The sequence below is a fragment of the Canis lupus genome, chromosome 37 (genome assembly GCF_048164855.1).
Source record: "Canis lupus baileyi chromosome 37, mCanLup2.hap1, whole genome shotgun sequence".
Classification (NCBI taxonomy): domain Eukaryota; kingdom Metazoa; phylum Chordata; class Mammalia; order Carnivora; family Canidae; genus Canis; species Canis lupus.
This window is the reverse complement of record NC_132874.1, coordinates 1,585,695-1,612,178: the sequence shown is the minus strand read 5'-3', so window position 1 is coordinate 1,612,178 and position 26,484 is coordinate 1,585,695. Positions and strand designations below refer to the sequence as shown.

The following is a 26,484-nucleotide window of genomic DNA, read 5'->3' as shown; positions in this document are numbered from 1 at the left end:
GTGATCCTGGGGTCCTGGGATTGAGTCCCACATCGGGCTCCCCACAGGGATCCTGCTTCTCCTTCTGCCTATGTCTCTGCCTCTCTCTCTATTTCTCATGAATAGATAAATAAAATCTTTAAAAAAATTGTTTTTGTTCTTTCTTGATTTCTTTCTGTAATTCAGTTTTGCAATATAAACCCCAAAATTGAGATTGAGAAGCCATCTCTCTGCACCAAACATACCTTGAACAAGGGGCAGAATACAATATATCAGAAAGAATCATTTCCTTTTCTTGACAATGGAAAATAGAAGACAACATGTAGGACCAGTTACATAATTGTGAGGCCCAGTGCAAAATGAAGATGTAGAGTGTCTTGTTTAAAAATTAGCAATTTCAGGACAATGACGCCAGAGCATTAAAACAAGTCTGAGGCTCTTTTGAGTACAGGGCCCTGTGTCTCTGCCCAGGTCACATGTCCAGGAAGTCAGCTGGGACCATGTGTTATGAGGTGATAACAAAAATGTGTATGGGTAACCCACACTTTAGCCTCTGGGCCTGTTATGCTCTCTGAAAATGAGAGATTGTCCTCACCAGAATCATCAGTATAGTTCTTTTCTTAGGAGCTCTCTGCCTTCACAATTCCCAGTGTTTGGGAGCTGTTGGAGTTTTAAAATCTCGACCACACTACATGGAAACCATCTTACCAGAGGACACAAAACTGAGCCTAAAACCAAGCAGAAGGTGTAAAAATAAGAAGACTCTCCACCCTCCACACAGGGATTTTTCAGCCACTCACCCTAAAGGCAGTGTCAATGATTCTGGAAAGGATAGACTTCTTCCCCTTGTTTTATTCATTTGTCTTTCTGGATCCCAGGACCACAGGTATGTTTCATGGCAGAGGAAGTGAAGGGGGTAGAATTGTGTGTGCAGAGGAAGCAGAAGGGTGGTCTTGTGTTTCAGCCCTAGATTACATAGGTGCCTGTTTTATGGGCGTATTTCATTGTCCTTAACAAAGCCCTTTCCCCATCTGTGAAGTTTAAGTTTTGACAAAACCCTCTTCCCTCTGGAAGTGTTGCAGCCAGTCATTTTCTCCCACGGTGTTATTTCAGTAAATGTTGCTGGTCTGCAGAGTTTCTATATTTGGGGGTGAGGTTTTCTTCCTCACTCTGGTAGCTAGTCATCTGATGTCACTAGAAGGGCAGTAACCATTTAGCCCCACCACATACAGAGCCATTGCTGAGGAAAAGTACAGCAGAGGGGTCCTAGGGACCAAGGTCAGACTGCCAAGCTGGAGGCAGTCTACGGTGACATGTTGCCTGTTCCACAGAGAATATCTAACACAGGTGTTTGACTGATAGAGGTTGATGATACAGGTTTAGAGAAGTGAGAAATTCTAGACAATTTTAAAAGCTACAGAAATTAACCAGGAACATTTTCATTAAGGACAGTTTATAAAGGAAGATAATGCTTTTCTTTTAAGGGGCAAAGGAACGGATATATACTGAGCACTTACTACTTACGAGGCACTGCACTATATACAGTGTGTGTGTGTGTGTGTGTGTGTGAGAGAGAGAGAGAGAGAGAGAGAGAGTCTCCTCACAATTCAGTGGAATAGGGGCTATTATCTCTAAATAATGAAGACACTGTGTCTCAGGGGAGAATATGTGGCAAAGCCAGAACTGTGAGACAAGATTTTTGGGCTGCCATGTCCATGTGTCCATGAACTTTTCCCGTATGAAGGTCTCAGATAAAGGGCAGACTTAACTAGATTTAGGAAATCTGTTCCAAAGACCTTGTTCTGAACTATTATACTCCATAGCCCCTGAAGAACAAACTTATCTTTTCACCAGGGAGTGACCACTTTTGTAGGTATCCTCCTGTCTAGGCTATTGAATCATAGAATTCTGATGATAAACCAGAATATTAATTGTACGTTTCTATCATTTTGACACTCCTCATCACTAATACCAAATATGGACTGTAGGCCAGCCTATTCCTATCCTATGTAAGGAAACCTGAGCGTCAACCCTACAAAGTCAAGGCAAGAGATTCTTTATCAAGGTTTAAAGTATTTCATCTTTTCTCCATTGTGCTGGGTATATCTTTGGTATAAAGAGCCAAAGGATTGAAAGCTAAACATTTGCAACAGTGTGGATAGAACTAGAGGGTATAATGCTAGAAAGACAATTATCATCTGATCTCAGTCATATGTGGAATTTAAGAAACAAAACAGGATTCTAGGGGAAGGGAAGGAAAAATAAGATGAAATCAGAGAGGGAGACAAACTGCAAGAGACTCTTAATGTAGGAAATAAACTGAAGGTCGCTGGAGGGGATGAGGTGGAGGGATGGGGTACTTGGTGATGGCATGAAGGAGGACATGTGATGTGATGAGCACTGGGTGTTATATGAGTAATGAGCCACTGAATTCTGCCCCTGAAACTAATTTTTAAAAAAAGATCCAAAGGATTGATTTTTTTCATTACTTCTTTATTTTTCTCCTCTTTTTAATTATATAAGTGTTATATAAGTGTTAAAACACACAAAAATATGGCTAAGAAAAATAAATATATATTCCCACATTCCAAAGTCAACACTTTTAAGCACATTTTATTATATATATATATTTATATACATATGTGTATATATTTTTAAAAAGGATTATCATCCTGGGAAAACATTTTTGTGCCCCATTTTTCTTTACTGAATTCTATACCTCTTTTTTACTGAATTCTATGTCTTGAATATCTTTACTAAAAAATAACTAATTATTACATTCTGAAGAATGTATTTGTTCATTTCAAGTATTTGTTGGGTGAATATATAGTTTTTCTTGATCACCAGCTCCTTCCAAACTACTTCAAGTATCTTTGGGCACTGTATTGCTTCAGGCAGAAAATATTTTGTCCCTAAGAGAAAAGAAAAAAAAAGAAAGGATGTCATATCCTCCTTTTCCCTCTATCCCAATAAACCTGCACTTTGTTCTCATCCCCTTCTCTAGAGGGCAGTGGGAAAGTTTCAGATCCAACTCCTTCCTGGTTGGATATACTCATTTGAAAATAAGCCACACTTGTGCAGTATGCAAAGCTATTTGCAGGCTAAGTACTGATAAAATAGAGATCTCCAAAATCTATTTTTAAAATTATTTATTTATTTATTCATGAAAGACAGAGAGAGAGGCAGAGACATAGGCAGAGGGAGAAGCAGGCTCCCCGCAGGAGCCTGATGTGGGACTCCATCCCGAAATCCTGGGATCACGCCCTGAGCCAAAGGCAGACCCTCAACCACTGAACCACCCAGGCGTCCCTCCAAAATCTATTAAATGAAAAATAGAGCTCAGAACAATGGGTAAATATTTTACCTTTTATGTAAAAAGGTAGGTAAACTAAGATTATGTTCATATTTGCAAATATTTTAAAAAGTCAGGAAGGCTGCATAAGAAACTAAGGGAAAGGTGCTGGTGAAAACTGGAGAGATGCGGGGAGGGAGACCCCAGTCTTCTCAGTTTACCTTCTAATACTTTCTCATTTTGGAGCCATGTGAATATACTACTCCTGCAAAAATATACATATTGCATTGTTTTTTCATTCTTCCTGTGCTAAGAGTGGTGAAGACTATTATTCCTTATGTTTAGAGCATATTTTCTCTTACACATATGATGGTTAATTTTATGTGTCAACTTGACTGAGCCATGGGGTTCCTGGATATTTGGTTAAATACGATTCTGGGTGTTTCTGTCAAGGTGTTTTGGGGTGTTTAACATTTAAATCAGTAGACTGAGTAAACCATCTTCCTCTCTAATGTGGGTAGGCCTCATCCAATCAGTTGAAGATCTGAATAGAAAAACTGGCTGGCCATCCCCTGAAGAGGGAACTTGTCCTACCTGACTGCCTTTGAGCTGTGACATCACTTTATTCCTGCCTTCAGCCTCAGTCTGAAACACTGGCTCTTCCTGAGTCTCAAGCCAGCTGGTCTTCCGACTGGAAGTACACCATCGGTCTCCTGGCTCTCCTGGTTGTTGCCTGCAGATCTGAAAACTATCAGCCTCTCTAATCACAGGAGCCAAGATATATATTCCATCCTATTGGTTCTTCTTCTCTGGGAAGGCTGACTAATACAAACCAGTAAAAACAGGACGGCCCAGAGTGAAGTGGTAGGAGTGTGGCGGGCTTTACAATTTCGGTATGAAGACAAAACCATCCAAGTAGTCTCATTTTTCCCCCTTGAGTTGAAAATAAAGATACCTGTGAGTCTCTTCCTCTACCCAGAAAGCCTGGGAGGGAAGAGAAAAACTTCGTTTTTTACCCCCTCAGTGTTGCATTCCCAATATCAAAATGGATGTTGAGAAAAATTAGTTTAAGGGATGAATTGGTAGCTATTGCTAATTATGTATTAGATGAAAATTACTACCTATACAGGATTTTACAGGGCTTATACAGCAAGGGATGGCACCTTGGGAGCCGTCATAAAATTCTGCCTGTCTCAAGAAACAACAGAGGTTAGAGTTGAGTAGAAATTGCCAGTATCACTGACGATTGGAGGAATTTAATAAAATCAGACACTTGATACAACAGGTACAGAACTTCCCAGTGGCAGAGATAGGTGTGGAATGGTAGTTTCAGATTAGTTGACTCTGGTGAGGAAATATGACTTGGGATAACTTCTATATGGATAGAATCTGGACATTAGTGCCATTGGCATGGCAGTCTGAACATCTCCTACTGACCACTCAGAGACTTCTGCATTTTTTCTCTTTAGCAAATTTCAATTTGGGTAAAATCTTTACCATCTGAAGTCTCATTCCAGAAAAAAATAAACCCTCTACTTCCACTCATCCTCTCTCTCTTCCCCTGATCCACAGGAAAGAAAAAGATGATAAAACCCACCTTGGTAGGGATGAGTCTTGCCTCGCCATGGGAATTGAGTCTTGTCAAACCAACTTCTTTCTTTTTTTCTTTTAAGATTTTATTTCTTTATTAACGAGAGACACACAGAGAGAGGCAGAGACTTAGGCAAAGGGAGAGGCAGGCTTCCTGCAGGGAACTGGATGTGGGACTCAATCCCAGGACCCCGGGATCACACTCTGAGCCAAAAGCAGACGCTCAACCACTGAGCAACCCAGCTGTCCCTCAAACCAACTTATTTCTGATTGTGAAGAGACAGATGAACTCTTGGAGGAACTTCCTTCCTTCTGCCCAGAAAGGCCAGGAGCAAACATGAAGCTCAAGGCTCAGACTTGAAATCCAAGGCCGCTCATGTAAATGATCCATTGAGCTGTCCCCAGGATCAGAGATTCAATGTGGAATCACTGAGATTCAAATGTGGAATCTCAGTGTTTGACCTCAAAACATAGAAGCAATTTAACTATCAGGACAAATTTTTATCTGATTTTTAATCTGATTTCAAGGTTTCTGTTAAGGACTGCTATAAAAGAAGAGTGTGAGTTTCTTCTAAGGGGCAAAGGGACTAACCTACATAGTGGCAAAGAGACTTCTAAATTTACCAGGTACTTAATCCTTACAACTGTGTTTCATGAAGTAAGGATTATTACCTCCATCTGACAAAGAAAAAAATCAAGATTCAGAGTCAGTGGGAAAGCCAGAATTAGAACACTGGTTGTCGAGTTCCAAAGTTCAGTCTTTCAAATTATCTGGTCCTATACATGTTAGAGAGAACCAGAATTTAGTGGTCTGGCATTTCAATCAATGGGGGTCTCCCCATGCTAACACAGCATTAGTATGCAAAACGATGAAACTGGACCACTCTCTAGAACCATACACAAAAATGAACTCAAAATGGATGAAAGACCTAAATGTGAGACAGGAATTCATCAAAATCCTAGAGGAGAACCTCTTTGACCTTGGCCACAGCAACTTCTTGCTAGACATGTTTTTGAAAGCAAGGGAAACAAAAGCATAATGAACTATTCAGACTTCAAGATAAAAAGCTTCTGCGCAGCAAAGGAAAAGACAACCTACAGAATGGGAGATGTTTGCAAATGACATACCAGATAAAGGGCTAGTATCCAAACTATAAACAACTTATCAAACTCAACATGCAAAAATCAAAAAGTCCAATCAAGAATTGAGCAGAAGACATGAACAGACATTTCTCCAAAGGAGACACACAAACGGCCAACAGACACAAAAAAATGTTCAACATCACTCATCATCAGGGAAATGCAAATCAAAACCCGAATGAGATACAGCTTCACACCACTCAGAATAGCTATTATTAACAAGTCAGGAAACAACAGATGTTGGAGAGGATTTGGAAAAAGGGGAATCTTGTTGCACTGTTGGTGGGAATGCAAGCTAGTACAGCCACTGTGGAAAACAGTATGGAGGTTTCAGAAAGTTAAAATAGAGCTACCCTATTACCCAGCAATTAATTGCACTACTCACTATTTATTCAAAGAATACAAACATAGTGATCCAAAGGGGCACATGCATCCTAATGTTCATAGCAGTAATGTCTGTAATAGTCGAACTATGAAAAGAGCCCAGATGCCCATCAACAGATGCATGGATCAAGATATATATATATATATATATATATATATATATATATATATATATATAACTCAGTCATCAAAAGAATGAAATCTTACCATTTGCAATGACCTGAATGGAAGTAGATGATATAAGCGAAATAAGTCAGTTAGAGATAGACAAATACCATATGATTTCACTCATATGTTGAATTTAAGAAACAAAACAGATGAACATAGGAGAAGGGAAGGAAAAATAAAATAAGATGAAATCAGAGAGGGAGGCAAATCATAAGAGACACTGAACTCTAGGAAACAAACAGGGTTGGTGGAGAGGAGACAGGTGGGGGATTGGGTAACTGGGTGATGAGCATGAAGGAGGGCACGTGATATGATGAACACACACATGTTCTATGCAACTGATGAACCACTGACCTCTGCCTCTGAAACTAATAATACACTCTAAGCTAATTAGGTTGAATTTAAATTAAAAATATGGTGTTGGGGGGGATCCCTGTGTGGCTCGGCGATGTAGCGCCTGCCTTTGGCCCAGGGCGCGATCCTGGAGTCCCGGGATCGAGTCCCGCGTCGGGCTCCCGGCATGGAGCCTGCTTGTCCCTCCTCCTGTGTTTCTGACCCTCTCTCTCTATGTCTATCATAAATAAATAAATCTTTAAAAAAATATGGTGTTGGGATTACTGGCAGTCTTCTGGAAATAAGGTAGAGTTAGATATATATCTCACATATTAAAACACAGGAAAAATCAGATAAATCAAAGATCTAAATACAAAAAAGAAATCATGGACATTCTAGAAGAAAGCATGGCATTCCTCTGTCAACACTTGTTGACCTTGTAGTGGGGAAGGTATGTGTAAGTCAGAATGGAACCAAGAGACTGACCACTCAAGCTGCATAGTCCCAAATTGTTGCCAAGATCTAAGGCAAATAACAAAGTGGACATATCATATATGTCATATATCTGTGACATATCAGAATAAGGCTTCATTGATTCATATTTCAAGAGCTCCTACAAATCATAAGAGAAAGACCTAACAGCTAATAGAAAAAAATGAGTACACAGAATAGGAAATACTGGTAGCTCATAAACAGAAAGATGCTCAACAACATTCACTGGAGAAAGGCAAAAGGAAACTGCACCGAGGGAGCATTTTTATATTTCAAAACACTCATGTTGTGCTGGTGCAGGTTCAATTCTGCTTTCCGGAGCCAGCTGGAGGGGCAGCCCCAGCATCGTTCTGAGAACCACCTTTGGAAGCAGTAAGAATCCCCTGGCAGGTAGTTCTCGCTTCACAGGGGCCACGGAGGAGGGCTCCTTTCCTGTGGCCTCAAGGCCAAAGCCTCCAAGGTTCCATTCCCCTGGAACCCAAGGGCTGGAGTATCAATCTCATTAGGAAGACTGTCGACTTGTCTTCCTTATGTTGGCAATTTGATGGGGTTGGGGCAAAAAAGAGCTCACGCAGGTACTACTGCCTGAAGGCAAGAAAGGATAATGTTTTTGCGGAGGGCCAGAAAAGCGGGACGCGCGTCCCAGGAGGCCAGCCTCCCCCCAGGAAGGGCTGCCGAGACGAAAACTTGCTCTACCGGGAGTGGGGTTCGAACCCACGCGGGCACATGCCCATTGGATCTTAAGTCCAACGCCTTAACCACTCGGCCATCCCGGTGGCTGGGCACAGACTCTTTGCAATTATTTTTTTATCGGAACTAGTGTATTTGTGCCGTGCACGAAATACCGAAGGACTTGTTTCTGTGGAATTGCACGAGGAGGGTTTTGAAAGAGAAAACACAGCACATTTTTTGTGCTTTCAGAAAACGCCCAGGCTTCCCGAGCTCCCCGGGCTAGGTCACCGCCCGTGCTTCAGAGAAATCGCTGTTTTTATTTGATACAGAAAGAAAAATGCGTGGAGGAGGGACAAAGAGTAGCAGAAAGCCCCGCAGGGGTGCACCTGCTTCCTCTGCTCCCTGCAGGCGCCGCCCCAATCCTCCCGGAAGAGGCCCTGCTTTTCCCCGCTCTCGTCCAGCCGGGTCTCCCGACCGCCCAGCGCTGGAGGCAGCAGGGCCGGGCCCCAAGGGACACGCGGGAAACCAGCCTGCCCTGCGGGGACATTTGGAAGTCCGCAGTGGACACAAAAGCAGTTCAAATTCGTGACTTGGATTGTAATGACCGGACGCTGACCCTGGCAGCCCAGGAGTTCCCAGAGGAGCACAGCGAGCTGGGTGTGGGCCGCAGACAGTAAGAGCCCCCGCCCCCCCCAACTCCGACGTGGGGGTCCCTAGAACCTGAATTCTGCCAGGCACTCTCAGGGGACTCACCTCAACTGTGCTGACTACATTCAGTCAAGTGTGCTAAAAGTTGTCATGGGGGAATTTACGAATCCATGAAAGAAGCTCCCTATGGGACATTCAGGGTCTCTGGAGGACACGGAGCTGAAATAAAATCCTGGAGCACAGGCTGGAACGTAATGAATTTATACAACGACATTGAACACCGAGTGTGTGACATGTCCCCCAGGTAGTGGAGGGAAAGCAGGGCAACATGAGACATGTCTGCTGGAACAGGACAAGCAAACAGGGTCTGATGATGACTCTTCCCAGAATCAGTCGATGAAGGAGCCCAGCCCTTATTTTGAATGTTCCGACTGGCTGGGTTCACATCCAGATCTTTCTCTTTGCTTGATAAATTCATGTACAAGCAATGGCCTCCTCCAGTCCTTGTTGTGGGCAGCTCTGGGTTCTGTCTCTTGCCAGAGCTAGGGTCAACTCCTTGAAAGCAGCTACAGCCTAGGAGAGTCCTGCACCTTCCAAGCTCTGAAAGAAACCCAGATCTCTCAGAGCTGGGGTGAGAACTGGGCAGGCACTGGGGTTGGACATGACTCCAGGCTTCTACAACAAAACAGATCCGAGACAGAAGCCATCAAGTATAAACAGACACAGATGATTCCAAAAATATTCCATTACCGTTGTTCTTCATGTGGGCTACATAGTAGAATCAGCTAATAAGTTTCTTAAATGTGAAAGCAAAAAATAAAGCTACTAGAAGTATATGAAGGAGAATATCCTCATGTGCCAGTGAGTGGAGAACTTTTAAAAACTTCAAAAGCACGACTGACAAAGAAATACAATTCTAGTATTTGCTTCCACTAAAATGAAGAATATGTTAAACAAATGACATAACAGAAATATAATAGATAAATGTGATCATGGGAGAGTATATTTAAATTGTCCCCAAATAGCAGGGGCCAAATAGATAGATGGTATAATAGGAGGCCACCAAAAGCAGCAAGATCAAAATGAAATGGACAAAGGATAGGACAAGCAATTTAGGAGAGAGATGAATGGAGGCTGACAAATATTGTGCAAAAATTTCCAAAATCATTAAGCACAGAAATAAAAAGTAAAAAGAGACAGTACTCTACCGCCATTAGTAAAAAGTAAAAAACTGAGAAAAATCAATTATTGGAGGACTGGGAATTAAAGAACCCTCCTATCCTGCTGGTGGGATGTGGCATTGAGGATGTCCTTCTGGAGCACTTTGTATCCAAGTGCAGAATGTTCCCATTCTACACAAGCTCAGAGTTCACACGAAGGGAAATTAGTCACAATAGTTGTATGAGGACTTTTGAAATTGGAAAAAACTTTGCTTTTTCACTCTTAGGCAGTGTAAATGCAAACTTCAGCTTGGTGCCTGGAGGCAGTTTCTGAGGCATACCTAGGGGGAATTCCGAGCCAGGCAGTGTCACTGAATTGGGGGACACAAAGATAGCATTTCAGGGAAGCCAATGCAGTAAGCAAAAATGAAACAATACCAGAGAGGAGACAGCTGCAGAGAGAGCCTCTGGTGTTGGCAGAGGGGCTTTCTTGTACCTTCAGGAATACTGATTCATGATCAAGTGGGGTTACAATTCCATGATTCTGGAAAAAGAGCCCTTGGTAAAAAGGTGAGCTGCTTGTAAAGTGCTGGAAATAGCGCTCAGCAGCTGTCCCAAGAGACATCATAATTTATGGGGTAGTGGGGGAGTCCGTAAAAAGGTCTAAGCTTAGGTGTGAACACATCCCAACAAGGTTTATGGGTCAGTCACCGATGGGACATGTGGACCCCAGGGAAAATGTTATCTGAACTTGGAAGAAAAGGGGTTCTTAATGAATCAGTAGAGAATTTACAAACACTATGCCTGCAATATTCTGGAATGCAGAAAACAAACCTATGAGCTGGCTGATTTAACTAAAGAGACTTCTGGACCAAACTGTGACAGCTTGCTTAGCCTTTCTTGCTGTTTGTGGGAAAATGTGAGATGGAAGATTTAAGGTAAGGGAATATCTGTTACATACAAATGAGCCAAAACAGGGTTTGAAAGAAAAGCTGTTTATTATTTCCAGCCGTTCCAGATGAAAATAAAGGCTAAAATTAAGAAATGACTTTCAGGCAAGGATTAAGTCCAGAGCAGTGTCAGAAAATGTGGCCTAAAGATGAAGCCAAAGGTGTGATGGTAAGACCTTTGTTGGCATTCCCCAGTGAGTTAAGGTGATCTCTAAACGGAAAAACAAACCTCTAAGGCTCTTCAGGACATGCCCTACATATCCTCTGCCACAAAACCACAAGTCCTAAGGCTGTGGTCTGCCAGCAGCCTCATAGGAAGCCAAGGTAGACATGGGCTTCTGTTCATCAGGTTTGCGAGTGCAGCTTTGGTTTCATACAGACGTTGGAAAGCTTTTTCTTGAAGGGGCCTAAGAGTAAATATTTTAGGCTTTGTGTACCACACGGTCGCTGTCAGAACTAGTCAGATCTGTGGTTGTAGCAAGAAAGCAGCCACAGATAATATGAAAAAAGTAAGTGTGGCTGCAGTCCAGTAAAGCTTTATAAAGACAGGTAGATGGCCAGATTTGGCCTGTAGGTCATAGTTTGCTGACTCCAAATCTAAAGGAATAAGCTCCAATGGCCTTTATGAAGTCACGGGGGTGTAAAGAGCACAGTTGTCAGATACTGAAAGCTTGAACTGAAAGGGATAGAGGACAGCGTGAAATGGAAAGAGGACCTTGAACCTCCCAGACTCTATGGGAAGGAAGTAGGCCAGGAGGATGACTCAGTGAGTAAGAGAAATTTCGTATCCACAGGATGGTTGATCCTCAGGGTGAAGCCAAGAGTCCAGGAAAACATGTCTGAGAACTACTGAGCCCTAATCAAGGAGCATCATGCACCCACTGGATTTGCTATGCATCAGCGTGTCCCCTGTTTTTGTTCTTTATGAATGGGAGCATGTACAGTTTACCCTATGCCTCCTGTGCTTGTCTGTTGGAAGACATATGACTTATACCTTAATACACAGGTACTCAAGTTATGAAGAATCCTACTTGAGCATTCTCATGCAAGGAACTTCATCTGAGCCTTTACCTGGTTTAGATGATGCCATCCTAGCATTGATATTATAAATAAATCAGATTTGGAGAGAGGGAGTACATTTTGGCATGTGGGAGAGACAAAATCATTGGAGGTCAAAAGCCTGGGTCTGGTTTCCAATAGCACTCACCCACAGAGTTGGAAAGGCAGGCTTCCTGTGGGTCTGAGGGGATGCGATGGGTCTCAGAACCAAGCAAGATGGGCTTCTCCGCAGAGTTCTCATTCCACACAGAGTGTTCTTTGGTTCTGACTGTGGTCCAGGTTCACCTTCTTGTTAAATCCTCAAGAAATGACAGAAATAAAACACAGATTAAGGCATGATAAAATAGGACGGATTATAAGGCTCTGTGGCTTAGTTGGTTAAAGCACCTGCCTAATAAATAGGAGATTCTGGGTTCAAACCCCAGTGGGGCCTTTCTCTTAGAGGTTTTATGGAAATGTGGATTTAAATCTGATAGAAACACAGACAACCAGTCTACCTGCCTGGGGCACGTTGTAGAAGAGTTAGAGACATATTCAGCACGAATTAGCAGTCTATGCTGTGAGCTAGACTTGAGCTACACTTTTCTAATTTTAAACTTTTGTAGCTACTCTCCAGATTTCCTAAGAAACTTGCATTTTTTCACTTAACATTTGACTTTTAATATAATTCAGAAGAATTAGGCAAGAAAGAAAGATAAAATGTGCATATTGTAAAAACTGAGTGCTATGCTATTCCTCCTCCTTCCATGATTCTGCATTCTAGGCCATCACTGAATATCTTGAAAAGTAGAGCTACACGATGGAATCTTGAAAGAGTAAAAAGCATGATTAGTGATGAAACGTACCAAAACAAAACACAACAGAAAACAAGAAGCCTGACAAGAAACTGGAGGCCAACAAGGCCTGAAGTACTCAGATTAAATAAAAGGCTGGAAAACATTCATTAAACCCTAGAATAAAGTTTTCATGGTTTAGTGGGTCTTTTTCTTTTGATATCCTAGGGCGTGTCTTAAAGGATTCCATTCTAGCGGTGCATCCCCTCACTCTCAGTAACGGGCACACTTGTTGTCAAGTAGAGGGTGGCCTTGTGCTCACCTTCTTGCTCCTCCCTGTAAGGAGCAGTGGAATCGGATGATTGCTCCTTTTGTGAGCTTTTGTGAGAAGAATTTGCTACATAACCTGTGGGCCTAGTGCAAAATGAAAACACAGGGCTTTTTGTTTAAAGATTACTAAGATTTTCCAACCAGCAACGGCAGAGCATTAAGTCAAGTGTCTGGCCTGGTGCAAATGCACAGCTTGCCCGCCACGAAGCCAACCCTCTCTGGGAGTGCAACTTTTCTTGCCCAAAGACTGGATTTTAAAGGACACCTAAAAGTGGAATGGAATCCAAAGTGATGGTCGATGATACCAGGTACTCTTAGAAGAGAACTTGAAGACACCAATGAGGGAATGTTACACTATACAAACAAGATCTGTGGGAACCAATTTGGTTCAAAAGTCCTCTCCAACTGAAAAAATTTTCTGGCTCATGTTCTTTTCTTAAACAACTCCTCCTTCCAGGTGCCATTAAATATGTCACCTGGCCTTGGTGGCAGGGCACACAGACAACTTGTCCTGGCGCCTCACCAGAACTTTGTCACTTGGGTGAGGGAGGGACAGGACTGTGTGCTGGATACCACTGATGTGAACAGGATGCTGGGTCAGAAAGGGTGAGAGGTGTTGCTGTGAAACTGTACCACCTCCACATGGGAGAGAAAGAAAAGCTAACTGGCTGCAGGGCACGTGTGTTTCCACCAACCTAGTCGCCGGGCAGCTCCCCCTTAGGCTCCTGTACTCATGGGTGTTGGTTCCTGAAGCCCTGGGGTCTTCTCTCTACTTGGAGTTGTTATGGGGTCATTGTCTGCAACTACATTTTAAAAATGGATCTGAAACAACCGCCACACCAAGGTTAGGTGGTATCCACCTCCTAGATAATTTTAAGCATTTTAGTTCTATGAGCCTTATGCTAATAGCATGACCAGCATCACAATAATCTCAGACATACTGGCACTGACCAAACCTGCACCTTACTTCGTGAAGGCCCTATGGAGGTGCTGGAACTTGTCCTTGGGCCTCCCTCAGAATTCCTTTCCCCCCTCTCCCCCAGCATGGAAATGATTGCCAGACTCTGCTGAATTTACCTCCAAAGTCTATGAATGGCTGCCCTCTCTATGCTTTATGAGTTCCCAATTGGGGCTCCTGCTAGCTCTTCCCTGCTTTCCACACCACTCCAAGACATGGCCCTCAGTCTATCCTCTGCAAAGCTTGAAATTCAAGACTTCACTTTCTTTCATAAAATTCCACAAACAGAAATCATTCTCTTTTCTAATATATGTATTATTTTTTATTAGAGTTGTGGGTTTTTTGTTTGTTTTTTTAAAGAGATGTTTGAGGTTCACAGCAAAATGGAGTAGAAGGCACAGACATTTACTGAGAGTTCTTATCATGAAAGGGAGCTGGATTTTGTTCAATGCTTTTTCTACATCTTTTGATCTGATCATGTTCTTTTTCTCAATCAGCCTGTTGGTGTGATGGATTACATTAAGTGATTGTGAATGTTGAACCAGCCTGGCACACCTGGAATATTTCTATATGCCATTGGATTAAATTTGCTATTATTTTGCTGAGGAGTTTTGCATCTGTCAATGATGGTGGTCTGTAGCCCTCTTTTCCTGTAAAGTCTTTGTTTGATGTTGGTATTAGGGTAATGCTGACCTTATAGAATACATTTTTTTTAAGATTATTTATTTATTTATTAGAGACACACAGAAAGGAGAGAGAGACAGGCAGAGGAAGAAGTAGGCTCCATGCTGGGAGCCTGACTTGGGACTTGATCCTCGGCCTCCAGGATCACACCCTGGGCTGAAAGGGGGCGCTAAACCGCTAAGCCACCAGGGCTATCTTAGAATACATTTTTCAGTCCTCTTTTAAGGAGAGAATCATAGAGATTCTCTATGATTGGTATAATAGAGATCATAGAGAATTGGTATAATTTCTTCCTTAAATGTTTGGAAGAATTCACCATGAACTTATCTGGCCTGAAATTCCTGTTTGGAATGTTAATAATTATCAAATTTTTAAAATATATATATAGGCCTATTCAGATTACTTCTTTCTTCTTGTGTATGGTTTGGCAAATTTGTCTTCACAATTTCAATTGGTCCATTTCATCTAGGTTATCCAAACTGTGGGCATAAAGATTGTTCATAACAATCCTTTATTACCTTCTTAATATGCATGGCATCTGTAGTGATGTCCCATCTTTCAATTCTGATAGCACTAATTTGTGTCCTCTCCCTTCTCCCTTGTGAGAGAGGCTGATTGATTTTATTGACTTTATTGATCTTTTCAAAGAACAGGCTTTGGTTTCATCGATTTCCTGTTTCTAATTTCTGCCCTAATTTTTTCTTTTTTTTTTTTGTTTTTTTCTGCTTACTTTGGATAATTAGGTCCTCTTTTTCTACTTTCCTAGGATGGAAGCTTAGATGATTCATTTCAGATCTTTCACTTTTCAAATATATGCATTCAATGCTATAAATTTCCCTATAAGCATTTCTTTCACTGTATCAAAATTTTTTTGATGTTATATTTTCATTGTTATTTAATTCAAAATATTTAAAAATTTTTCCTGAGAATTTTTCTTTGACCCATGTGTTATTTAGGAGTGTGTGGTTTAGTCTCCATATATTTGGGGATTTTCCAGCCATCTCTCCGTTATTATGTCTACTTTAATTCCACTGTGGTCTGAGAGCAGACATTGTATGATTTCAATCCTGTTAAATGTGCTAAAGAGTGTTTTACTGCCCAGAATGTGGTCTACCTTGGTGAATGTTCCATGTGAGTTTAAGAATGCGTGTTTTGTTGTTGTTGAATAAGCTGGAGATGCTGATTTTGTAAGAGAGAATAGAACCCTTTATTATTCTATAATGCTCCATTCTAGCCCTCATAATTTTCCTTGGTCTGAAGTTGGCTCTGCTGAAATTAATATAGTTACTCCTGCTTTCATTTTACTTCGTTGTGTTAACATGGTATACCTTTCTCCATTCATTTGCCTTCAGTCTATATATGTCCTTGTATTTAAAGTGAGTTTCTTGTAGACAACATATATTTTAGTCTTGTTTCTCGTCCACTCTGACAATTTCTGTCTTTTAATTGGTGTATTTCGGCCATTGACATTTAAAGTGATTCCTGATAGAGCTGGATTACTATTAACCATAGTTGTTACAATTTTCTATTTGTTGCCTTTGTTTTTCATTCTTTTTTGTCTTCTACTCTTTTTCTGTCTTTTGTGGCTTTAACTGAGCATTTTTTATTATTTCACTTTCTCTCCTTTCTTAGCATATCAGTCATACTTCTTTTTTTTACTTTTTTTAGTGGTAGTACTAGAATTTGCAATATACATTTAGAACTAACCCAAGCCTACTTTCAAATAACCTTGTGCCATTTCTAAGGTAGTATGAGTATCTTATAATAGCAAAATGATTCTAATTCCTCCATCCTGTTCCCTGTATCGTTGTTGCCATTCATTTCATTGATACATAAACAAATATATGCATACATACACACATAGACAAAAGGAAATATGTTGTAGGGATTACTATTTTTTACCACCTGTTACCAGTCAGATCAATTTAGAATAAAAAATATAAAGTTTTTATTTTACCTTCATTTATGCCTTCTCTGATGCTCGTTCACACAGATCCACAATTTTGATCTATATCATTTCCTTCTAAAGAATTTCTTTTAATATTTCTTGCAAGACAGGTCCACTGGCAACAAATTGTCTCAATATTTTGTCTAGGTAAGTCTTTCTTCTTCACTTTTTAGGGATAATTTCATAGGGTGCAGAAGTCTAGATTGGTGAGTTTTTCAACACTAACGATTTCACTCCACTTTCCTTGCTTGCATAATTTCTGAGTTTTCTCTTTGCTCCTCTGTAGGTAATTTTTTCCCCCTCTAGCAGCTCTCAGGAATGTTTTTATTTTTGTTTTCTGTAGTTTGAAAATGATGCATCTAGGTATAATTTTTTTTGGCATTTATCCTGTTTGGTGCTCTCTGGGCTTCCTGGATCTGTAATTTGGTATCTGACATTAATCTGGGAAATTATTCAGTCATTATTTCAAATATTTTTTCTGTTCTTTTCTGCTCAAATATCTTTTCTGTTCCATTATGCCTATTATGGTTCTGGGATATTATGTTCTCTTTTCTTTGGTCTTTTTTTCCCCCTTTGCTTTTCAGTTTTCTATTGAGATATTCTCATGCTCAGAGATTCTTTGCTCAGCAGTGTCCAGTTTGCTGATAAGCCCATTAGAGATGTTCTTCATTTCCACTACAGTGCCTTTAACATCTAGCATCCTTTTTGGTCCTTTCATACACTTTCCCTCTCTCTCTCTCCTAACATTGCCATATCTGTTCTTGCATATTATCCATGAACGCTCTTAGCAGATTTATCATAGTTGTTCTAAATTCTGGGTCTGATAATTCCAACATCTCTGTCTTATTTGAGTATGGTTCTGATGCTTACCCTGCCTCTTCAAACTGTGTTCACTTTCTCTGGCTCATGTTTGATTTCTATCTTGCATGAAGCAAAGGACTCTCTTGGCTGGTTCTGTGGGACCCCAATCTGGGTCCGTGGGAGCAGTCTGCCTGCATTGGTACCAGGAGGCCCAAAGTCTGCTCCCGATGAAGCGGTCTTACAAACTCTCATAGGCACAGTCTAGTTACTTGACCAGTCTTGACCATTAACACTCCTTCCATGCCCTTTGCCTGAAAATCCAGATGGAAATAATAAATTTTTACTACTAAACAGTATAGATGGGCAGATACATACTGCTCAGAAACCACTCAGGGTCTCATGGTAATTCATCCATTTAGTTAATTCATTCCACAGTGTTGCCAGGGGTCATTAATTTAGAGGAAGGAATGGCCAAGAAGCACTCAAGCCACACACATGTCTTTGATAAGACAGAAGTATTTTAAAGCCAATTGGAGGACTTCTTGTTTCCCATCCAGCATATGAGTTGTTTAGAAATTGTCACTCCAGTCCTCATAATGAGAAAAAGGCTAAACAAACTAAAAATTAATACATTTTCTTAGATCCATCAAAGAACTGAGGTCAACAGGGCTTTCGACCCTTCGGAGGGAGAAGGCACCAGCTTGCATCTGTGTGACCTGCGTCCTCCTGCTTCCGGGCCTGGCCTCCCCTGCGCGGCCGTGGTCTGGAGGCGGAACTGTCCCCCGCGCACCTCAGGCCCTCGGTGGGTGCAGGAGGTGCAGGATGTGTACACCTTCATAAACTTTTCTCGTCACAGAGTTCCCAGCCAAGGACTTCCGAGGGTACAGAGAAGATGGTTTCCCCTCCCCTTCCAGAGTACCCGCCACCCACACCCCCTGCGCGCGGGGACCGGTCAAGTGCTCGCGGAGGGCGGGGGAGCACCAGGAGCTAATGACAGAGCAGAGGAAGGCGGTGCGGGGGGCCGGGGGGGGGCGGGGGACTGCAGGAGTGGGGGTCTGGGGGCGCAGGGGCAGAAGGGGCGGGGGCGCCGGAGGGCTCCTGTTGGGACTGGCGCAGAGCGGCTCCGGGAAGCACGGCTGATTTCCTGGAGGGGGCGGCCCTGCGGAGGCCGAGGCCCGGGGCCAGCGCAGAAGGGAAAATTGGGAGGGTGTGAAACTCGGGTGGAGGGGCCGATCCTTCATATGGTAAATAGTAAGAGCCTGCATCCTCCCCAAGGAGCAGAGTGGCGCAGCGGGAGCGTGCTGGGCCCATAACCCAGAGGTCGATGGATCGAAACCATCCTCTGCTAAATGTTTTTGATCCCCGAGTCTGGAGGGGGAGGGCCTCAGAAAGTAAGGGCTTGCCGCTTACTAGAATTCAGCTCTGACGTTGTACCTGATTTCTAGAAATGTGCGGTATCTACCTCCTTTCTCCCTAATTCTCGCTCATTTCAAAGTAGAAGCAAATCTTACCTCAAGAAGACATAAAGGGAAGGTGACAAACTATGTTTGCTTCCAACAGGTTAATTAACCTTCCAATAAATAGAATATATTTTGAGGTGACATGACTATATTTCCTTGCACAGTTTCTTACACTTAAAGGAAAAACCTTACTTTTGCCTGAGACCATTGGTTACTGTACATTTATACTGCCTTTTTGCTTGGGTGGGGGTTTCTTTCACTCTTTTGTCTATGTCTTTGCATGATTTTATTATATTCATTTCAAGTTGATGGTGACGGGCTGCAAATTCTTCTCCAAAGCAATTTATGTACACTAACTGGGAAGTATCTTTTGGAGTCCATACCCTCAGGAACTGGATTCTTGGAATGTTATGAGAAAAACAAGAAGCAAAGAAGCTAAAATGTGAAATGGTAGAAAACATTGGAATACATTAAAGTGAAACATTTTGTGCATTAAATTCCATGGACAAATAAAGAAGAAAAATAGTAGTCTTCCTGATACATTTGCAGAAGAAGTTGAGAGAAAATTAGCAGTCAAAATACTTTAAATGAGTGCCTAGAGTGTGACAAGAAAATAGAAATTCTTCTATACAATGGGAATTCACAGAGCAAGATGTCAAAAGCAAAAATATTAATCCAAATGTGCATGTGGTAGACCTGGTTTGTTCACTCAGTTTAGTGGTGAAGATGTTCCTGTTTGGCAAGACCAACAATCTCCAGTTTATTTTGCTTGCTTACCCCCTAAAAGCATGTTAACTAGCTTTCAATGTCCAGTCTCAGAAGATGGGTTGAATGACCAGTGACATATGGACCCAAAGGAAAAGTGCTAGGCAGCTACATAAAAGACATAGAGTGACTTCCAGGAGATGTTGTTAAGTGTGTGTGTGTGGGAGGGTGTGTGCAGATGAACATTACACTATGCTACAATTTTTTTTAAGAAAGAAGGGGAGTTAGGAAAACCAGAGGGTAGTAATAGTTGTGGGGGATTGAGTTTAAAGGAATATGGGGAGAACATTTCTCTGAGTATACTTTTTGGCAAACTTTTACTTTTTGAAAGCATGTCAATGTTCCATATTTTCAAAAATTAATATAAAATCAACAAGGATGGGAAGTGGAAGAAAGAAAAGCAAAACTGAAAGCAGGTGAACTGAACTCTATTCCATCATCATAATGACACAGAAAGGAAAAGAATGTAATTTATGAGCATGGCTTCTGAGGGTTCACTTTTACTCTTAGCCAGGGAGGTGGGGGTGGGAGGTGTGGGGAACTTCAAACAACTCTTCAACTCTCTTTAGTAGAGGGGTTTTGGAAAAAAAAAAAAGTAGAGGGGTTTTTGTAGTGGATGGCCAAAGGCATTCTGAAACTACCCTAGGACTCCAGAAAACAGGTGGGTCAGCATGCCGATGTTGCTGGAGTTAGGGGTCGCAGGGTGGGAGAGGGGACATATACAAATATGGAATAAGGGAATGCAAGAAAGAATACTGCAGAGACAGATTGGAGTTGGAGGTATCGGCGTGAGCTCATGATTCCTAACACAGGTACATATATGGATATGTGCATACATATGCATGTGCATAAGAACATAGAAAGATATGAATGTACATGCACATGAATGCACATGCATTTCCTAGATCTTTCCATCAAAAGGACTAAGAGACAGACATCATAGACGCAATTAGTATACTAAGCTCCCAAATGTTGGTCTCTAGTCCCTTTCCCTGCTGAAAGACACCTGGGTATCTCTGAGAAACAGCTGACTTCAGGGCTAGGACGGGGTAGACAGGAGTCAAGTCTGCAATGATTGGTTAAGCCAGAAAGTATGACGATGGTATGTCCCAAGGACACAGAAGCCAGCTTGAAGGCTGGCTAAATATGGGTAAATCTCAATACCAATGTAGTTAAGGGCAATAATGAAGCATAAACCATTGGTGGAGGGGGAAGATTCTGTGAATTCACATTGATGATTGATAGTAGAGAAAAAGGAGGACTCTTGCTTAAACTAGAATATGGACTGCAGACTGGTAAGCAAGGAGAGAATTCTCTGAGGAGCCTTTTACACCTGGATGCTGCTGCCCCAACCTCTGCTTCTCCTTCCACAATGGCACTGGTCTTCCAGGCACCAGCTATGGTGAAATTCTTTCCTCCTCAAGCTGCACACTTTCATTTTTACCCGCCACACTCTTGAGCTCTCCTCACCCTGCCCTCACTTCACCTGCCTTAGTTCTCTGCCTGCAAGCTCCCCTGTGCAGGGACCAGTCCTGAGGCCTCGTTATCTGCAGAGTGCCCACGGACTAGCACAGCGCCTGGGGCAGCAGGTGAGTTCATAACCACGTGCCAGCCACAGGACCTGGAGTCTACCCTGACTTGATCCTCACTGGAACCCAACATGGCTCACTTTCTCTGCTGGTCCCTAATCTGCTCTGCCTGTTCTGAAATATCCATTGAGTCTTTCTCCTTCATTGACCCCAAAGAAGAAGTGGCCACTGAAAGGGGGAAACTGGACCATTGTTTGCATGGTAGTGGCTGAATTCACCTGGAGGACAAGCTTCCAGTCCATGCTCCTCTGGGCCATCAGCCTAAAGAGGAAGAACCACACTTGTCCTTCTGCACTTGGTGATGTACACTCAGCTCATAGCTGCAGGGGTCTATATACTGCTGCAGTGCCTGTACTTTGAAGGAGTTCCTGTCTGTGGAAATGAGTGGAACATTTTGAGAGCTCACCCAGAGAAAGCAAGGATCATGCTGGACTTGCTCATCATTCTCCAGCTGTGTCATTCCTAAAGCTCTGTGTCAGATGTATCTGGCTTGGAATGAAGCCTCTTGAGTTTCCCACATGGAGCAGATATATGCTTTGATTCACACATATTATAAAAATTTAATTTTTTATAAAATTAAAATTAATTTAATTAGTGTGTGATTTCAGGATTTGACGCCGCCACCCAATTTGTACATCTCTAGCTGCACCCAGGTGCAGAGAAGCTTGAGGCTGTTCATGTGCTTAGGACAGTTTCAGATCTTAAATGCAGTCCTTCAGTGTAGCTCAGAAAGAGCAAGGGTCAGTACCTCAGTTTACTTCAAGGTAGGCAGGGAAGATAATCAGGAAAAAAATGGAGGCTTGTCACAGAAATAGACAAGGAACAGGGAATCATGGAAGAGAGAAAATAAGAGGGTCACAGACTGTCCTGGAGGCATGGATCATGAAAATAAAAAATGTCCTTCGGACCCTTGGCTTGATTTGTGCAGACAATGAGCTTTATCATATTCCAAACATCCTCAAACAAACACCGAAGCCCTTCTATGACTTGTGGATCTCTTCAAAGCCTGCCAGGTTCACCAAGGAAACTACCGTGTTCAGTGGCACCAGTGTCTTTATGAAACTAAGAGATCCAAAGCACTGGAATCCAGCCCCTCCAATTCTCTGCCCCAGAGCTAGTCCATTCATATGCTCACCAGCACCCTACTTGTCCTCAGTTCTTTACCAGAAGCTGAATCTCCAGCCTCCCCCTCTTTGTCTTATTCCCCTGTACCTGAAAATTTCAAATACTCTAAAGGGAAAAATGCTCCAAGGGAATTTAAGTGGATTAAAAGAACATCAGAACATTTTAGCATTGTCAGAAGTATACATGGGGGGGGGGGGGATAGATATATTTAAAAAATGGATACAAGGATACATGGCAATTAACATACGACAAAGTATATCAATTCAGCAGGCAAAGATGATTTTAAAATAAATTCTGATGGTGCAATTAACTTTGCCTATAGAAGAACACTAACGTGGACATTTACCTCTCAACCATGGAAAAAATTAGGTTCCACATAGATTTGTGACTTAAATACAAAATATGAATTAACCAAACACACTGTTTAAGTCAGAAAAACTTACTTGGAAATTATTGCATCTTTGAGCAACAGAAGCTTAATAAAAATACTCTTCAATGAAAGCTTACAAAATCATAATAAACCATCTTACATCCCCTTAAATCAAAGTACACAAACAAGGAAAACATCCACCTGAAAATTAGAAATGAACCAGTCTGACAGAGATGATGGAGGGAGCTGGCCCATTATTTCATTGTTTTAACCAAGAACTGTGTCTTCAAGCAATTTTAATTCCTTGGAGTCTTTATGAATTGCCACAGTATTTTTGTGCTTTCACACATTGCTTTCCAGTGATGTCCTAAAATGTTTCCTCATAAATTCAAATCACTCCAAAGAATGTAACTGCTAGCATATGGTAAAATTTGTATATTAAGAAAGACTCATCAATGACTGGATTTTGTCCATTGGAAACTAGAAGCTCTAACAATTTGATATGCACTAGCATTCTCTAAAAATATACTTAGTGAAACAAGCAGGACAGAGAAAGACAAATACCATATGATCTCATTTGTATGTGGAATCAAAAACAAAAACAGACAAAAGAGCTCATAGGTACAGAGAACAAATTGGTGGCTGTGGAGGCAGAAGGTGGCAAAATGGATGAACAGGGTCAAACGGTACAAACTTCCCATTACAATAGAAATAAGTCTGGGGATGTAATGTACATCAGGTGACTATCATAAATAACACTGTATTGCGTATTTGAAAGTTGCTAAGAGAGGAGATCTGAAAAGTTCTCATCACAAGTAAATAAAATGATTGTAACTATGTATGGTAATGGACATTAACTAGATTTACTGTGGTGATCATTTCACAATATGTATGAATATCAAATCTTTATGTTGTACACCTGAAAGGAATGTTATATATTAATTATACCTCAATTTAAAAAATATGGCATGCTTTAACAGTTGAAAAACATTCATGAATTCTTCTTCCTCTTTTGAAAGTATTTCTATTCTATAACTGTCACAGAATTATATCCCCAAATATTGCATTTTTATGCCTAAAGGATGTGACTAATTACCCTATCATACTAGTCTAAAACAGAAAAACATAAAAATTGAGATACGATTTTTAGTAATTTCAAGTGTTTGTCTCTCTATTTTAAGTGTTTTCTTCTGGTTTGATTTGTTTTTAAATTTGATAGCATGCAATCAATAAAAAGTAAATATATAATTTTTCATAAGCATACCATATATGAAAGAGAAAATTGTATTGGAAGTTAGTGAAAGAGACAGGACTCCCCCCCACCCCCTTCTATTTAGGTCTTGCGTCTGTAGATGGAAATTTATAGGGGCTGGAATGGAAAGGGTTTGGTAAAGGTGGAAAATGATCAGTTTCCCCAAAGGAGCTAGGAATGGAATTTTAAAAGATCACAGTAAGGCCCTACAGAAATCTGAACTTAGATCACTGGGTTCAGAGTCCAAAGTGCTGACCATTACACCATAGGGCTAACCTGCCCACAACACTTACTAATTCCTACATGACATAGTTTTTCTACCTCGAGTCCCCTGGCCTTTTTGCCCAAAAGGTACACACAAGCACCCTTCGCGTTTCCTCCTCTAGGATTAAGTCATGGGCGGTTACCTGTCGCACACCCTCTGCCCCAGAGTCTTACTGCAGCGCCCTGACCCCCAAACGTTAGGAATCCTCCCTCCACCCACCCCCGAATCCCAAGCGGTTCCCGAACTGGGTGCCCGGTAAAACAGGTGAGGCCGCGACGGAGAGGAGCCCTGAGCGAGGTGCAGGCCTTGGGGCAGGTGCTTCTGTGGTTCCCTGACCTCAGGCCCAGGGCCGCCCTGCGAGATGGGGGCCCCCGGAGACACCGGGGGCAGATCCTTCACTGTTGCATCAGCTGCTGTTCCTCGCGCGCACAACCGTCTTAACTAAGGAGGTAGAGGCCCCTGCGGACGCCGCACCGAACGGTTTCACCGAGGCCGCGACGCACGCTGGTGTCCCGCAAGTACGAGTGCTCCGACCGCGGGGCGGCAGGAGCATCCCCGAGGCCCTGGGGCACCTGTTGGGGGGCGCCAGGTGGAGTAGGTCCCCGTGGCCCTGGGCCCCCTCGGGTCGGGGTGGGGGCGCTCTGAGCGCTCCCGCGCCAGCCCCGCGACCGGCGTCCTCCTGCCTGACGGACGGGGGGGCAGGGGAGGCCCCGGAACCCCCCTGTGTGCAGGGGAGAAGAGCGGGGGCAAGTCCGGCAGGATGCGGAGCGGCGTCCTGACCCGGCGCCCGGGCTCGCTACCTGGGGGCCTCCCGGCCGTCCGCGGCGCGACTGCACCCGGCGTAGGAGCTAGGGCCGCGGCCACTTGGGCAGCGTGGGCGCTCCGGGTGCCCTCGCAGGATTAGCAGCCCGCGGAGGCGGGACCGCGAGGAGGAATGGGCAGGTTCCCGCCTGCGGGGTTCGCGGGCACGGGGCGGGGCGTCTGCCTCCGGGGATTCCCGGTCCCCGCGGCCTTGCGGGACGAGGACGGCGCGCGCTCTGGCGGACACGGACGGCAAAACGCTGCGAAACGGAACAGCCCCAACACCCCGAACCCGGGCGACCAAAGTCCGCAACACGCAGCTCTCCCTGCACACACCTGGCGTCTGACGGGATTCTCCTGCCAAGGGAGTTCTGCAGAGCGGCCCTTACTGGACAGTCGGGTCTTTTCTGGAACGCTGGGCTGGGCATTGCCCTCAAGCTAGAACAGGTGTAGGATGTTTGCGCACAGGCGTAGGGGATCCTCAGGAGAGACGGTAAAAATCCTCTACGGCTTATTCCAAACTGTCAAAACCTGGCAGAGATAAGGAAAAGGAAATACTTTTAAACCTGCGCTGGGAAAGCTCCGTGGATTTTTCGTTCCTTGACAAAACTAGTCAGAGATGAGTACACTGGGTGGATCACCAAAGGGAAAAACTGTTCCAATGGCCTTGACCCTGTGAGGTTCTGAAGGTGCCCTGACCTGCGCAGCAGCCGACCTGTGCTCCTCTGGGGCAACCTCCTGAGGGCCTCCTTCCTACCCTCTGATGAGCTGGGACCAGAGTCAAGGCCGAGCATGAGGACGAGCCCAGGAAGCCACAGTTCACAAGCCAATGTCTCCTTCCTGAGCTCTCAGAAAGGAAATAGGGGCATCTTCAGCCCCAAATCTTGTGTCGTGTGCAGCACTCAAATATCTTCAACTAAATCACAAATGTGCAGTTAGTGCTTTCCAGAAGCTAGACCCTGGACAGGCAATGGGCTCCTTACACCAACAGGTTATCAAAACCAGCATGTGCAGACCTCGGGATGACTGGGCAGGTATGCAGTGAAAGGAGCCTTTCTTCCTGAGGTGAATTATCAGCCCAAATGTGCAAAATTCAGTGATGCATCCTCCCACCCAGCATCTCTTTAGCTACTGAGTGGCATTAAGACGAGTCATGGTTGGGATGCTTGGGTGGCTCCCACAGATGGGCATCAGACTCTTGGTTTTGGATCAGATCATGACGTCTGGGTCAGGGGAATGAGCCCCTGGTCTGGGCTCGCTGCTCAGCAGGGAGTCTGCTTCCCCTCTGCTCCTCCACCCTCCTCACCCCCACCCCCGGCTTGCAGACTCTCTTTCTCAAATAAATAAATTCTTTTTAAAAAAGGTCATGTTTGACATTCACCTCCAAGGAGACTTGTGCTGCAGTCTTGGGCAAAGCTCGTTCTTCACGTGGGTGTTGATTTAGGGTCATTGAAGCAAAAGGAGTCAGAAGAAATCTGGGAAGCAGAGCAGAACGG

General features: G+C 43.1%; 3 long non-coding RNA genes and 3 other non-coding genes across 9 annotated transcripts; 4 read left to right on the top strand and 2 right to left on the bottom strand.

Annotated features, from left to right (window-relative positions):
• Positions 1–269: 269 nt before the first annotated feature.
• On the top strand, positions 270–6,053 carry LOC140626168 (uncharacterized). Its single transcript, XR_012025368.1, has 2 exons — positions 270–865; positions 3,793–6,053. It is a non-coding gene; the product is annotated as an uncharacterized lncRNA (long non-coding RNA).
• On the bottom strand, positions 2,487–26,484 carry LOC140626165 (uncharacterized). 4 transcript variants are annotated; one of them, XR_012025361.1, is made up of 4 exons: positions 26,370–26,484; positions 25,325–25,519; positions 12,016–12,166; positions 2,487–2,891 (listed from the first exon to the last, which is right to left on the bottom strand). It is a non-coding gene; the product is annotated as an uncharacterized lncRNA (long non-coding RNA). The 4 variants fall into 4 exon arrangements; XR_012025360.1 differs by lacking the exons at positions 25,325–25,519; positions 26,370–26,484 and adding an exon at positions 24,988–25,110; XR_012025362.1 differs by lacking the exons at positions 25,325–25,519; positions 26,370–26,484 and adding an exon at positions 24,524–24,789.
• On the bottom strand, positions 8,072–8,154 carry TRNAL-UAA (transfer RNA leucine (anticodon UAA)). The gene has a single exon. It is a non-coding gene; the product is annotated as a tRNA-Leu (tRNA).
• LOC140626163 (uncharacterized) lies at positions 10,806–12,832 on the top strand. Its single transcript, XR_012025358.1, has 2 exons — positions 10,806–11,574; positions 12,631–12,832. It is a non-coding gene; the product is annotated as an uncharacterized lncRNA (long non-coding RNA).
• Positions 12,227–12,300, top strand: TRNAI-AAU (transfer RNA isoleucine (anticodon AAU)). The gene has a single exon. It is a non-coding gene; the product is annotated as a tRNA-Ile (tRNA).
• TRNAM-CAU (transfer RNA methionine (anticodon CAU)) lies at positions 18,638–18,709 on the top strand. The gene has a single exon. It is a non-coding gene; the product is annotated as a tRNA-Met (tRNA).